This window comes from Pleurodeles waltl, chromosome 1_1 (genome assembly GCF_031143425.1).
Source record: "Pleurodeles waltl isolate 20211129_DDA chromosome 1_1, aPleWal1.hap1.20221129, whole genome shotgun sequence".
NCBI classification, from domain to species: Eukaryota; Metazoa; Chordata; class Amphibia; order Caudata; family Salamandridae; genus Pleurodeles; species Pleurodeles waltl.
In genome coordinates, this window is record NC_090436.1 from 698,577,499 (window position 1) to 698,591,702 (window position 14,204).

Below are 14,204 nucleotides of genomic sequence, written 5' to 3' on the forward strand. Positions count from 1 at the left end.
AAACCCTGTAGTAAAAAGACTGAGGTATCACTGAGGAATCCCTCCCTTCACCTACTCAGGTAAGAGAAGCACTATAGATTGAAGTGAACTTGTTTATTAAGTAATTAACTTCTACTGAAAAAGACATAGTTTGCATGTATCTAGGGTTTTGTAGGCAATGACAAGCATCCCCTAGTGGTCAACAGAGCTACAGAGGGCAGTAGAGCAAGGGTATAACTGACATACACTTGTTTTTGCAGATTGAAAAAAAGGGTACACTAAAACACAGCAATGCAAACTATAACAGCAAAATAAAGATTTGAACCATAAATTAAGTAAAATAAATTAAGTAAAATAAATGATCCCATTTCATTTTTTGCAAATAGGAAACCCACCCTTTCTACCCACAACAGGCCCACCCCTCTCTCCAAACAAATGGCACCATCCCCAAAAGTTCAACGATAGACAAAATAAAAAGAAACAAAAGTCCACAGCAAAAATCCAAAGAAATTTTGCAGGATGCGGCATTGGAATTTGTGGTCTAAGCATGGGGGAGCAGCAGTGGTGGGATGGCGATGGGCTGATGCAAGCTGGTGGGGGCACTGATGGTGCCGCTGGGAGGCTGGAGGCACAGGAGGACGGTTAGAGGAGTTAGGGCTGGCGGGCATGTTGACTTTGTCCTCCTCCTCCTGAAGAGGCAGAAGGCATATTCAATATGAATCCCATCCAGACTCGGTCAGCCTGCCAAGCTGCTATCTCCTGGCAAGTTGGATGTACAACAGGAGTAGCTATAGCAGTAAAGACAAAGGACAAGAAAAAATTAGAAACAATGCTCTGTGCAAAAACATTTGAAAAAGTAGAGTGTCACAGTAGAAGTAAAATGCTGGCCCCTAGGGCCATTAGAATTTGATGTGGCTTATTACGAGTCACAGCCAGGGCCATTGTTTTACCCACACATGCTTCAATGTAGTTGACAAATGTCAAAATGGAAAAAATTTAACTGGCAAGAATCCGTTATGAAAGCCAGGAACTATTACTCCATTGCGTGTAATTGTGGCACATGCCAGAAGGGATTTCTTAATTTTTTATGAGTGGCTGGTACAGAACTTTGGAAAGAATAAAGGACTGAAGTACTAGGCGATGACAGGGTAGGCATTAGGAGGGAAGGGAAACACACCTTGTTTTAAGTTTGCAATGCAGCGACCACTTCATAAAAGCTGCATTAACTGAAGCCAATGCACATAGCACAGACAAAACTATTGTACTGGTGATTCGAAGCAGGCTGCAGTTACATCATAGTAACATGGGTGACTAATGAGGAGGGAGGTATGATGATGGGTGGGAGGATACACATCTGCCTTTCTTAACAAGTATAGTGAGTTAATGGAGAAACAGAAAATTAAGATACCCCCACTTTGAGCCAATGCTTTGATAACCACACAAACCAAGCAAAGTAGGTGAACAGAAAAGTCCCTTTCCATAAGAGCCTCCTTATTTCTTGATCCAAGCAAATATACATTTGTATTATCATTCATCTCTTTTATTCACCTGTGGATATCCACCATGTAAGATTTACACTTTCTCATCCAGTCTTTCACCATTCCAGTCAAGCCATCCATATATCTACCCATCCATCCATACACTCAACTATCCAGTATTGACCCTTTAAAACACCCTGCTTTCGCCCATCCATCCATTTACCGATGCATTGGTCATTATCATTCACCGATCCCCATCAAGCATCCTTTTGCCCACCCCCTGAGACATCCTTACACCCCTCTCATCCATATTTCCAGCCACCCAAGCATCTCCTATCACTCATCTATGCATCCTTTCCTTCCATCCAAATATCCTCTCACTCATATACAATTTCACCCATTCTTTTTTAGCCATCTCTCCTTAGTTCACTTTTCATTCAAGCCATCAATTGCAGCATCAATTCTTATGAGCTTTTGTCTGCTGATTTGTTGAAAGAAGAGGCCATCGAAAACTCAACAAAATACAACATCAATAGATCACTACAGTTTGAGCTTCTTCTATCATTCATGTTAGAAAAGGCAGGTAGACAAATCAACCGCAAACGTTTCATAATGGAGAGTCAGAGCTAAGGGCCAGATGTAGGAAGGCTTTTGCACCTCGCAAATGGCGAAAATGCCGTTTGCGAGGCGCAAAAGCCCTTACGCAATGCAGAATCACATTTTGCGAGTCGGTACCGACTCGCAAAATGTGATTCCGACTCGCAAATAGGAAGGGGTGTTCCCTTCCTATTTGCGACCGCATCGCGATTTAGAGTTGATTTGTGACCGCGAAAGTAGTCACACATCAACTCACAGTTACCATCCACTTGAAGTGGATGGTAATTGATTCGCAAACGGGAAGGGGTCCCCATGGGACCCCTTCCTCATTGTGAATGCAAAAAAAAAGATTTTTTCAGAGCAGGCAGTCGTTCTATGGACCACTGCCTACTCTAAAAAAACTGAAACTAAAAGGTTTTGGTAATTTTTCTTTTTGCAGCTCGTTTTCCTTTAAGGAAAACTAGCTGCAAAGAGAAAAGAAAAACTGCTTTATTGAAAAGCAGTCACAGACATGGTGGTCTGCTGTCTCCAGCAGGCCACCATCCCCGTGAGTGCCTAGACTCGCTATGGGGTCGCAGAAGGTGTCTGAGACACCTTTCTGCATAACATTTTGCGAGGTGCAAATTGCGAGTCGCTAGTACTCGCAATTTGCACCTCGCAAAATGTTTTCTTCCTACATCTGGCCCTAAGCCACTGAAACACACTAAAGGGGTTGAATATTTTGGTCAATCCAGGAGGACCTATGCTGAGTTCATGGTTGGCAAGTGCAATGGGCATGCCCAAGGCAAAGAAAACCTTCACAAACATGAGTAGAAAAGCTGACTTAGGCATGCTATCTTGTTGGTAGAGCACCTGTCCAAACATCTGTCCTCTTAGTATTAACGCACCAGGTTCGCAAGATATATAAGGGGAGAAAAGAAATCTAAGCTTAGTAACAAAGAAGAAGAAAACTAGTACAAACAGGAGGAAGTCAGGTACCGAAACATGAAAAGTAGATAAATGCCGTAAACAGTCACAATAAAAATTTAAATTTTTTTTTTCAAAATTAGGAGAGGTGAAAGGAAGGCTTATTAGGGCCAAAAGATGCTCTAGCTTCCACCCTGGTGGTGGCAGTGGCACCCTCGTCTCCGCCTGAGCCGACCTCAGATGGTACCCTTTTCTTCCTTTTGGGTGCTGATGTAAGAAATAAAGAAGATGAAAAAAAAGATTAGGTAATCTCCCCAAAAATTATTTTGACAGGCAGAGGTAAACACAGTGTTATTGTACTTTTCAAAATCAGATTGCGTAGAATCGACTCGAGTTGACCTATGACTTTTACTTTCCTAATTTCTAAACCTAAGCCATACTCCAAATTTCCTAAACTGCATTTACAAGTACATACCACTAAAATACATTCATATTGCAACAACTGGGTGACAAATATATATTCCTGATAAACTAAACTTAACTTACCTCTGAGAGTCTTTACTGCTATTAGAAAAAGATTATAATTGTGGAAAATAAAATAAATAGTATTAATTGAGCCCTGACACCTGATGTCCAGCAGGTCGAGAAGGCCCTGTTCACAATCCATGATTTCCGCCCAACAGTGGGTCAACTGCTGCTGGGTGCGCTGGACCCCAGTGCACTGACACACCAACTGATGCACCCTCACCTACTATAGTTGACGCTCCCAAAGGGTGTAACCGCTCCCAGGCCTGCCGCCTGCTTGGAGGGGTGGTGGCACTGCACAAAAAAGACAAGTGCTGCCACCTCTGCTTCGCAGAAAATGGGACAGGGTTGCACCCCTTGGCTGCACCACTGTCCACAAGGTAAGCAGCTAGCAGCTAGCAGCCACACCAGCGTTACCACTCCCTCTGCCGCCCTATGACATGGTGCTGGGTGGAAAAAAGAAAGGGTAAAAAAAATACAAGAAGGGAAAAACATATAAAGAAATAAAGGGAGAAGCAAAACAAAAAATAAAGTATTTAAAAAGTCACAAAATAACAACAACAAAATTTTAGAAAACTAAACTACACAAAGACACACACTGATGGAATAAAGGAAAATGAGGGGTAGATAATTTTAAAAAGGGTGGTATTGCTGAGATTTAGGGATGATTAAAAGTTAGGCCCAGCACCATGAGACAGAGAAAACAAAGTGGCTGTGCCTATGCTAACCACATGGTGCAGTTCGTACAATATTTGCGACTTGACAATGCAAATCACACTCCTGAAAGTGAAAATCATCCCACAAACAGGCGTGCTGGGCTACTCCTCCCAATGGCGGAATTCCATGGAGCTCGTGGAGTTTTTTAACCATTTTAGGGAATTCTGTATAGGGGGACTCTGCGAGCTCCATCCACCCTTAATTACTGTCCACAAACACTATCACCAGTGTAGTTATTGTCAATGCAGTGACAGGGGTACAAACCATAATGAGCACCTATGGCCATACTTTCTCTGTCATCATAGAGGTGCCAGGCATTTCAACGTGGAGAATTTTCAAAGTAAATCCTTGTATGGTACCCAATGTCATGTACCTGTTAAGTGATTTCATAGGTTAGCAGTAAGTGACACTTCAAATACTGCTCTAGAGCGGAGGCTAAAACAGAATTCTTTATCAGGAGCTGTTGGTGATGCAACGGATGCTTAGTCCTTGTTGTTCCAGCGGTGGGTGAGCCTTCTTGGTGTGAGAGCTGTGTGTCCAGGAAATCAGCCCCTCATACTTGACAGTCAGGCCATAGTTAGCATACCTGAAATGGTCCTTTTCATTGAGTCTGGAGGCAGTGCTATCTGGTGTGGGCCTTGACCTAAACCCAAACTGCCAGGAAAATTATTGCCAGAGTTGTTAAATTCTTCCCTCAGCAAAAACAATTCCCCTTTCCCTTGTACCCACATTGGTTGCATGCTTGTACTTATACACAGGCAACATTTCAATACAGTCACACTGGAAACTTTCAACTGGTCCATGTGGAGGGAGGAAATGGCCAGGTGCAGTGGATGTACCCATTTCCGCTTTGTTTTGTGGACATACTATACATTGTGTGCATGAATGATCTACAACTTGACGAAACCTTGTATTGTATCAACAAAGAGAAAAGAGTCTGATCTTGCCATCTTGGCCCATGTGAGAGGGACCAACGAATAAACAAGCCATGGATGAAAGCATCGACGAGGGCAAACATACTTTGCCATTTGATCTAATCCATAATAACTCATCTGTCTGCACATACCCTCCTTTCTGCCACATTTTTATTTCCAAATCTTCAGTCCTTTTTTGAATTACCAATGGGTCAAAATACATTTGATCATCTAATTGTTCCTGTAATGTGTGTGGTGGGTTGCATTCATACCAGAACTATCTCAAAGCCTGTAAGAGCTATCCTCTTTGCTTCTCTGTCTATAAATGCATTTGCACTGGAAACATAGGCCCTAAGTTTAAGAAGGCCATAGCGCCACCTACAGCCACATGATGGTCATTTTTATACGTTAATGTGACATTAGGTTGGCAAAATGTTTGCGCCAAATCTACAAACCTTGCTCCACATAATGCCTGTGCCAGGCATAATGTATGCAAAGGGGACGTCCCTCTGTTAGGCGGCCCATAAAAATGGTGCAGTGGAATCTTTGAGATTTTCTCATCATTTTTAATGTTTGCTCAGTGCAGGCATTAAATTGAGGCATGCCATTGTTTATAATTGGCCCCTAAGTACTTTGTAGGATCAGTACCAACATTTCTGGCACTAATCTTGGAAAGTGCCACAATAGCATCAAAAACTATGACGTTATTGTTCCTAATGTGCACCATGGTACACCTTATCATTAATACAGTGCACACCTGGTGGTGTTAGGGGGGGCGCAATGGGGCACAAGAAAAGTGGTGCTTCATGTAATGAAGCACCACTTTTCTTAAACCTGGTTCCTAGTCCTTAGGAAGAGGTGTGTGCTGCACACTTTATGATTGCTACCTTGGAAGGTAATAGCAAATCCTGCAAGAAGTGGCCTATCAGTTGGGCATGATGATGCTGGTGCCCTGCTAAACTCAGGAAACCTTGCATTTACCAGAGATGGACGAAATCAAGTGTACCCCAAAAGCATACTGGCTGTCTTTATGTATGTCCACTTTCTTCCCTTGCAACAAGTAGCAAGCTCTGGTCAATGTTACTTGCTCAGCCACCTGGGCACTCTTTACAACTGGGAACCGGGCTCCTTCCAACAAGTTACGGGTGGTGCCAATGGCATAGGATGCTTGCAGAACCCCCTTAGCATGCCTCAGACATGAACCATTCACAAGAGGACTCCATCAGCATCAAAAAGAGAAGTGCCTTGCAAGTCTGCAATCACCTTAGTGTGTGGTAGAAATTGAGTCTCTATTTGGCAGAGGTATGCACCTTGTCCAAGTTGGGACCACAATCCTAGTCAGGGCAAGTTAGATCCACTCCCTAAATTAAGCTGTGCTCTCCCTCTGGTACCTTGACACAGAGCAGTTAGGCTTAAGTAAAGAGGCAATGTGTAAGGTATTTGTGCAACACACTTAAAATACAGTAACTCAATGAAAACACCACAAAAAGACTCCCATTTAGAAAAATAGAGAATATTTAAAACAAGTCCAAAACGAACAAAATCCAGTCAGTATAAGTCAAGATATTATTTTTTTCTAAAGATTAAGGCCCTCATTACAACCCTGGCGGTAAATGCCACATACAGCCGTGCCGAAGGCCGCCAACATACCGTGACCGTGGCGGTATTCCGCTACACAGAGAAAACAGCTACTATACAGCCACCCACACAAGTACGCCAGACCAAAGGTCAGTGATAAACTGGCGATAGCAAAACCCACACTGTTCCGCCAACGGGAATACGCCCACAGTATCAGGACCCACGAATCACTGCAGCGGTCTTTCAATCGTGGTAAACCATTGGCGGTACACACCATCACGCTCAAAATACACACACACTTACAAGACACCACCACATTGGACAATTCAAAAAAAGATAGCAAGCAGAGAGAGACAAGCCAGAAGCACTCACTGAATCAGAGGCACAATACATCATCACCCATACACCATACACGCACCTGAGTTCAAGAAAAGAGAAATGAGCTACAGCTAATGTCCACTGTTGTCCACAGTGATAAACAGAACAACTCACAAACAATCTTAACAAAGATACAAGAAATGATATTTATTACATATGTATGTACAACAAACACTAAACACCATAGTCAAAGTTATATAAATATACTGTATACATATTCACAAGGAAAGACACGCACTAAATTGTTTTTAAATTATACCTACACATATATACAATCGATAGACAAAAACAAAGAATCACACAAGACGAGACAGAAAAGATAGTAAAAACACAACAATAAACAAAAAATGAAATTTTAATTTACAAAAAATACAGTGAAATAAACACTAAATATACACTTTCTTTTTCTAGAACTTAAATGATATTCACAATAGAACCATGTTGGAATTCAAATCTTGACTGCGTCTCCGTCTCACTGATTCATAAAATATGTTTATTTTTATTTTAACACTATAAATTCGTAGTTCATCCAAACAACTGCAGGAACCAAGCCTGCGCGCGTTTCGGTTGTAGCCATCCAATTTATAAGGCCACCTTCATCAGGGCAATTCCTTTTCAATATTTAATGAATAATATCGCCGGTCTTATAATTTCTCGTCCTTCCTGTACGTATACATCCAAGCAGGGATGTTGATGAGTTTCCTCACACACAAGGCAGAAAAGGATAAATTCTCTAACTTCCACTTCTGATAGTTCAAAACAAACACCAAGATATTCTTCACGATAGAAAAATTCCTAAGGGGATCTATTCACATAACTTCCATGAATCCTCCATCATACTAGCTGCACTGGGACCACTACCCTACTCTCTCTAGATTAGTATGTTAGAAGTACGCCGACCACAAGCAAGATGGCGGATGTACTCTTCCTACACCGGAAGTTGCTTCTCTCACCTCACAACACCACACCCCACACATCACCCCACACATCCTCACACATACCATTCACACCACATCCATGGCACCCCAAAGACACCCCCAGGTTTTTCAGAGGAGGAGCTAAGGGTCATGGTGGAGGAAATCATCTGGGTAGACTAACAGCTATTCGGATCACAGGTGCAGCAGACATCCATTGCAAGAAAGATGGAGCTATGGTGGAGAATCTTGGACAGGGTCAACGCCGTGGGACAACAACCAGAAAGGATGACATCAGGAAGAGGTGGAAGGTGCGTTCCGTGGTTGCAAGACACCAAGTAGCTGTACAGAGGACTGGCAGTGGACCCCACCTCCTCCCCTACAACTAACAACATGGGAGGAGCAAGTCTTGGCAATAATGCATCCTGAGGGCCTCGCAGGAGTAGCAGGAGGACCTTTACTCTGATAAGTCAAATCTTTACGACTATATCCCCCACCCTACCTGCATGCCATCACAAACAACAACCCCTACCCTCACCCTCATCACTCCACCACCTCACATATACCTCACATATAACCCACTATCACAACCCACCCATCCCAATACCAACCCTGCATGTAACACCAATCCATGGACCCCCATCACAGACCTGCATGGACACCCATCACCACAGTATGCACATCAGAGTGAAAATCTTGGACAGGGTCAACGCTGTGGGACAACACCCAGAAAGAATGACATCAGGAAGAGGTGGAACGACCTACGGGGGTAGGTGCGTTCCGTGGTTGCAAGACACCAAGTAGCTGTACAGAGGACTGGCAGTGGACCCCACCTCCTCCCCTACAACTAACAACATGGGAGGAGCAAGTCTTGGCAATGATGCATCCTGAGGGCCTCGCAGGAGTAGCAGGAGGACCTTGACTCTGGTAAGTCAAATCTTTACTACTATATCCCCACCCTACCTGCATGCCATCACAAACAACAACCCCTACCCTCACCCACATCACTCCACCACCTCACATATACCTCACATATACCGCACTATCACAACCCACCCATCCCAAAACCAACCCTGCATGTAACACCAATCCATGGACCCCCATCACAGACCTGCATGGACACCCATCACCACAGCATGCACATCAGAGTGAAACACCTAGACCACAAAATCACCACGCACACAAGGCATAGCTGACAGTGCAATCAAAACCAAACAGGGAAACCCATCATGCACAAGATGGCACATGCAGATACAATAACATTGCATTTTCATCCCCACAGGACCCCCTACTCAACGTCACCGGAGAGGAGGTGCCAGAAACATCCAGTTCCCCCCTAGAGGAGGCCACAGTGATGACAGCTGCTCTGCATGCCTGGATCACAATGACCAACGTGGCCCATCAGGGACCTCTGGACAGTCAGTTACCCTGCCACACTCCCATACCACCACAGAGCCTCCCCCCTCAGGAAACACCAGCACAGCACCCACCCAGCGGGCCCAGGCCACTGTCCCCAGGACACATCAATCAGCAGTGTGTCCACCACTACAGGGACCCCAGGCAACTCCACAAACACAGGACGATCAGGGACCTGGTGTCAGTGGCAGTGGGCATACGGTTCAGGGGACAGAGGCACAGGACAACAGGGAAACTGGGAGGACTGCTGTGTGACAGGGGGAGGACAGGCCCAGGGAACCGACTCTCCAGGAGGCCCTCACCAACATCCTGGGAGCATACTACCATTCCGAGGAGACAATCAGCCAGTTAATGTACAAGTTGCAGGAGACCCAGCAGCTGCAGGAGGGACAGTACCTGGGGAGCAGAGAGGACCTCAAAAACATCTTAACCATCCTGGTCATCATTGCAGGGGTGTTGGATGACATGGGCAAGAACATGAGGGAGACAGTGGCACAACAACAGGCCCCTGACACTAGCCACACCGAAGACCAGCCTTCTACCTCTGCTAGTGCTAGTGGACAGGATGCCCTGCCACAGGACCAACAGGCCACCAGCACCCCATCCCCTACAGAAGGAGAACCACCCCGCAAATGGTCCCTGTGATCCAGGCAGAGGCCAGAGAACATTTCCAAGACCTCCACCAGGAAATAGGACTCTCCTGATTGTCACCCTTCTGTCCCACTCTGTCACCCTGTTCACCTTGAACTGCCATTACTCCCCTTCCTATGACCCATTGGACAATGCACCTGTGATACCAAGAGACTGGACTCTACCCTCTACCCTGGACTTTCCTCCACCATCACCCCCAGCCTATTGCACATCCCCCTATACTTATGAGCACTTAACTAAACACCCTTGGAACACATGCAAATCTGGAGACTGTCCAATGATTCAAATATGTAGTAGTTCAACATTATGAAAGCATTGCAAGTCATATGTACAGTAAAATATACTTTGGAATGACCTTTGGTAGGCAGCAGTACAAATAGCAGGAGGCAGAGTGGGTCACAGATATCTGAAAATAGAGATGCAAAAGGGTACAGTAAGTGGACATAGACATAGAGAAATCAGGCTGCCATGTACAATGTCCAACATAAAACTGGAAAGTAAATTGAAGTTACAGTGTCTTACCTGTGTGTCACTGGAAGTACTGCTGAATTATATTACTTCTGTTGTCAACATCTTCTTCCTCTGCCTACTCTTCCTCACTGTTCACAGGCTCCACAGCTGCCACAAGACCATTTCCAGGCTCATCTTCCTGCAGAAAAGGCACCTGGCGTTTCAAGGCCAGGTTATGCAACATGCAACATGCAACGATGATCTGGCACACCTTCTTGGGTGAGTAGTACAGGGATCCACCTGTCAGATGGAGGCACCAGATCCTGGCCTTCAGGAGCCGAAGGTCCATTAAAAAATCCTCCTTGTATGCCCTTGTGCCTCATTGTAACGCTTCTCTCCCCTTGTCCTGGCATTCCTCACAGGGGTCAGTAGCCAAGAGAGGTTGGGGTAACCAGAGTCACCTGCAAATATTGAGGGACAACTGTTAGACACACACTAACCCTTAGGGACAACCCCATACCCAGACACCTACTTATACTAGGTGAGGACCATGGGCTCAACTATTAGCCACACCTGGTGCCTCTGGAGTTGGCCCATCACATATGGGATGCTGCTATTCCTCAAGATAAAAGCATCATGCACAGAGCCAGGATATTTGGCATTCACATGGGAGATGTACTGGTCCGCCAAACACAGCATATCTGCACATTCATAGAGTGATAGCTTTCTCTATTCCTGAAAACTTGTTCCTTTCTTCCTTTCTCCGGGGGGGGGGACAAATGCCACATGTGTACCACCAATGGCACCAATGATGTTGGGGATATGTCCCAGGGCATAAAAGTCAGCTTTCACATTCGCCAAATCCTCCACCTGGGGGAATATGATGCAGCTGCACATGTGTTTCAGCAGGGCTGACAACACTCTGGTCAAGACGTTGTAGAACATTGGCTGAGACATCCCTGATGCCATGGCCACTGTTGTTTGGAAGGAATCACTTGCCAGGAAATGGAGCACTGACATGACCTGCACTAGAGGGGGATACCTGTGGGCTGGTGGATAGCTGAAATCAGGTCTGGCTCCAATTGGGCACACAGTTCTTGGATTGTGACCCGATCAAGTCTGTATGTTATGATAATGTGTCTGTCTTCCATTGTCGCAAGGTCCACCAGGGGCCTGTACACCGGAGGATGCCACCATCTCATTTCCAGCCTCAGCGGTTGAATTCTATGGAAGAAAACGGTGAGCAGAGGGTCATACTCACACATCTAGTACACTAATGATGATTTTGTTCCTTTATAAAAACCAGTATGTGAATTTGACAGTCAGTTGCTGTGCCAGTGTCTGCTGTGACGCAGTTAGGTGCCATGCCTCGTGCCCCTGAAATGGCGGCTGCCTGATCTGTAAGGAGGGACAAGTGGAAATGAGATAATTCCGCTGGCATGAGCCATCTCGGTAAGCGGTCGCGCAACTTTGCATTAGTTATCATTGGGCCCTATGGGTTCCAGGAGCCAATGGTGATGTACACCAGCGGTGACGGTATGCACCACCGCGAACATGACCAACATTTTCTATCTGTTCACTCACTTGATACCTGACCTTCAACAGGAGAGGACCTACACTGCAAGTGCACTGTGACCTGTGTCTGGAAGCGACAATGGCTCATGTCTCTGGGGAAAGGGCCCCTGCCTTTACTGCGGAGAAGATGGAGAAACTGTTGGATGGGGTCCATGGGGTTACTCTACGGTCCTCCAGACAAACAGGTGAGTACGCTGTGAGCATGATGCTTGGGCCATGAATGTATGGAGTGCTGTGTGTGTAAGCCACATGTGGGGGGGGCAGAGAGGTCCTGGCCAGAGTGCTGCATGTATGGTGGTCAATGTATGTGCGTAACGGGATGGGAGGGATATGGTGGGGCATGAGTATGACAGTCAGGACAGTACGACTAATCCGTTATCTGCTGTCTTCTACCTGCAGGTCAGTGCCCACCAGAAAAAGGGTGTTTGGCGTGCCATTGCCAAGGAGGTGCGGACCCTGGGGGTCTTTGATAGGCAGAGCACCCACTGCTGCAAAAGGTGGGAGGACCTGCGCTGCTGGGCAAAGAAGACAGCAGAGGCCCAGCTGGGGCTGGCCTCCCAACGAGGAAGGGGTGCCCGTTGCACCATGACCCCCCTGATGTTCCCCATCATGGCGGTGGCCTATCCGGAGTTGGATGGGAGCTTGAAGGGATCACAGCAGCCACAAGGGGGTGAGTACAGAATCAGAATCCTGACTTTGCACTTTTTAAGAGTTACCTGGGTGGGGGATGTGGGCTATGGGTGCCCCTAGGCCAGGGCGAAGATGACAGGGAAGGTCCCTTGTTGGGCAGGCTCAGAATCACTCCTACCCCAATAGTGGGCATCTACTACTGGGCAGGGTCCTGTGGTTTTCAGGTGTGCAGCTAATTGCGGTAGGCATTGTACCCCATGGGCTGTGATTATCTAAGTAACTGGTAGTGCATGGCCTAGTGCATAGGGCTGCTCCCTGTGTGTTGTGTACGGCAACGGTAGTGGTGTTGCTCGCATTGACCAAGTGTATCCTCTGTCTCTCCCCCACTTTTTATTTTGTCACCCTGTCCTGGTGTGCATTAGCATCATCTGGCGGAGGAGCAGAGGCACCGGCGATGGAGGGAGCTGCATCCCACATGGGCCTGGAGGCCGAATCCACGAGGGTGAGGGCACCAGTGGGACGGAGGGCGATAGGGACAGGAGGGGAGGCCACAGACAGCAACTCCTCCTCCGATGGAACCTCTATGGCGGTGGCGGACACATCCGTGCCCTCCCCAACAACAGGTACAGCCGCCACCCCTCCTACCATCACCACCCTCTCAGCAGCCCCTCAGCGTGTTTTCCGTGCCTGCTCACCCAGGAGGGTGGACATCTCCTTTGCCCCAGGCACCTCAGTCCCTGCCCCGTCAGCCCTGATGCCCTCAGTGAGGAGGCCAGTGGGCAGTCAACCATGCTGAATGCCATCCAGGGTGTCGAGAGGCATTTGCAACAAACAAATGCATAGCTGGAGGGCATTCACTCTGGCGTGGCGGCCCAACAGAGAGCATTTCAGGCTCTGGCCAACTCCCTGATGGCAGCCCTTGTACCTGTCTCTAGCCTCCCCCTCCAACTTCCTCTACCCAGACACAATCCCCTGAACCCCAGCCTATCCCAAGCACACCATCAGACCAGCATTCACCTAAATCACCACACAAAAGTGGCTCAGGCAAACACAAGCACCACACTTCATCTCACAGGCACTCACACAAGCACCATCCCCATGCAGACACACCAACATCCACTGCCTCCACTGTGTCCTCCTCCTCCTCTTCACCCACCTCCCTCCCATTTGCGTCTCCACTCACACCTGCATGCACTACATCTTCATCCACTACCTCCATCACCGGCACGCCCATCACAATACACCCCTCACTGGCAGTCACCACCCCCACATCCATGCAAACGTTCCTTGTGTCCTCTCCAAGTGTGTCTGTAACCCCTCACCCAAAGTACACAAACGCAAGCACCCACCCACTCAACAGACATCCACCTGACAACAGCATCCAGCTCATGCACATGCACCCAAACACAGCAGACAGACACCTCCTACAACCACTCCCTCTTCCTCCAATCCCAAACCCTCTCCCTCTTCCCGCCCCAGTGTGTCTAAGAAGCTTT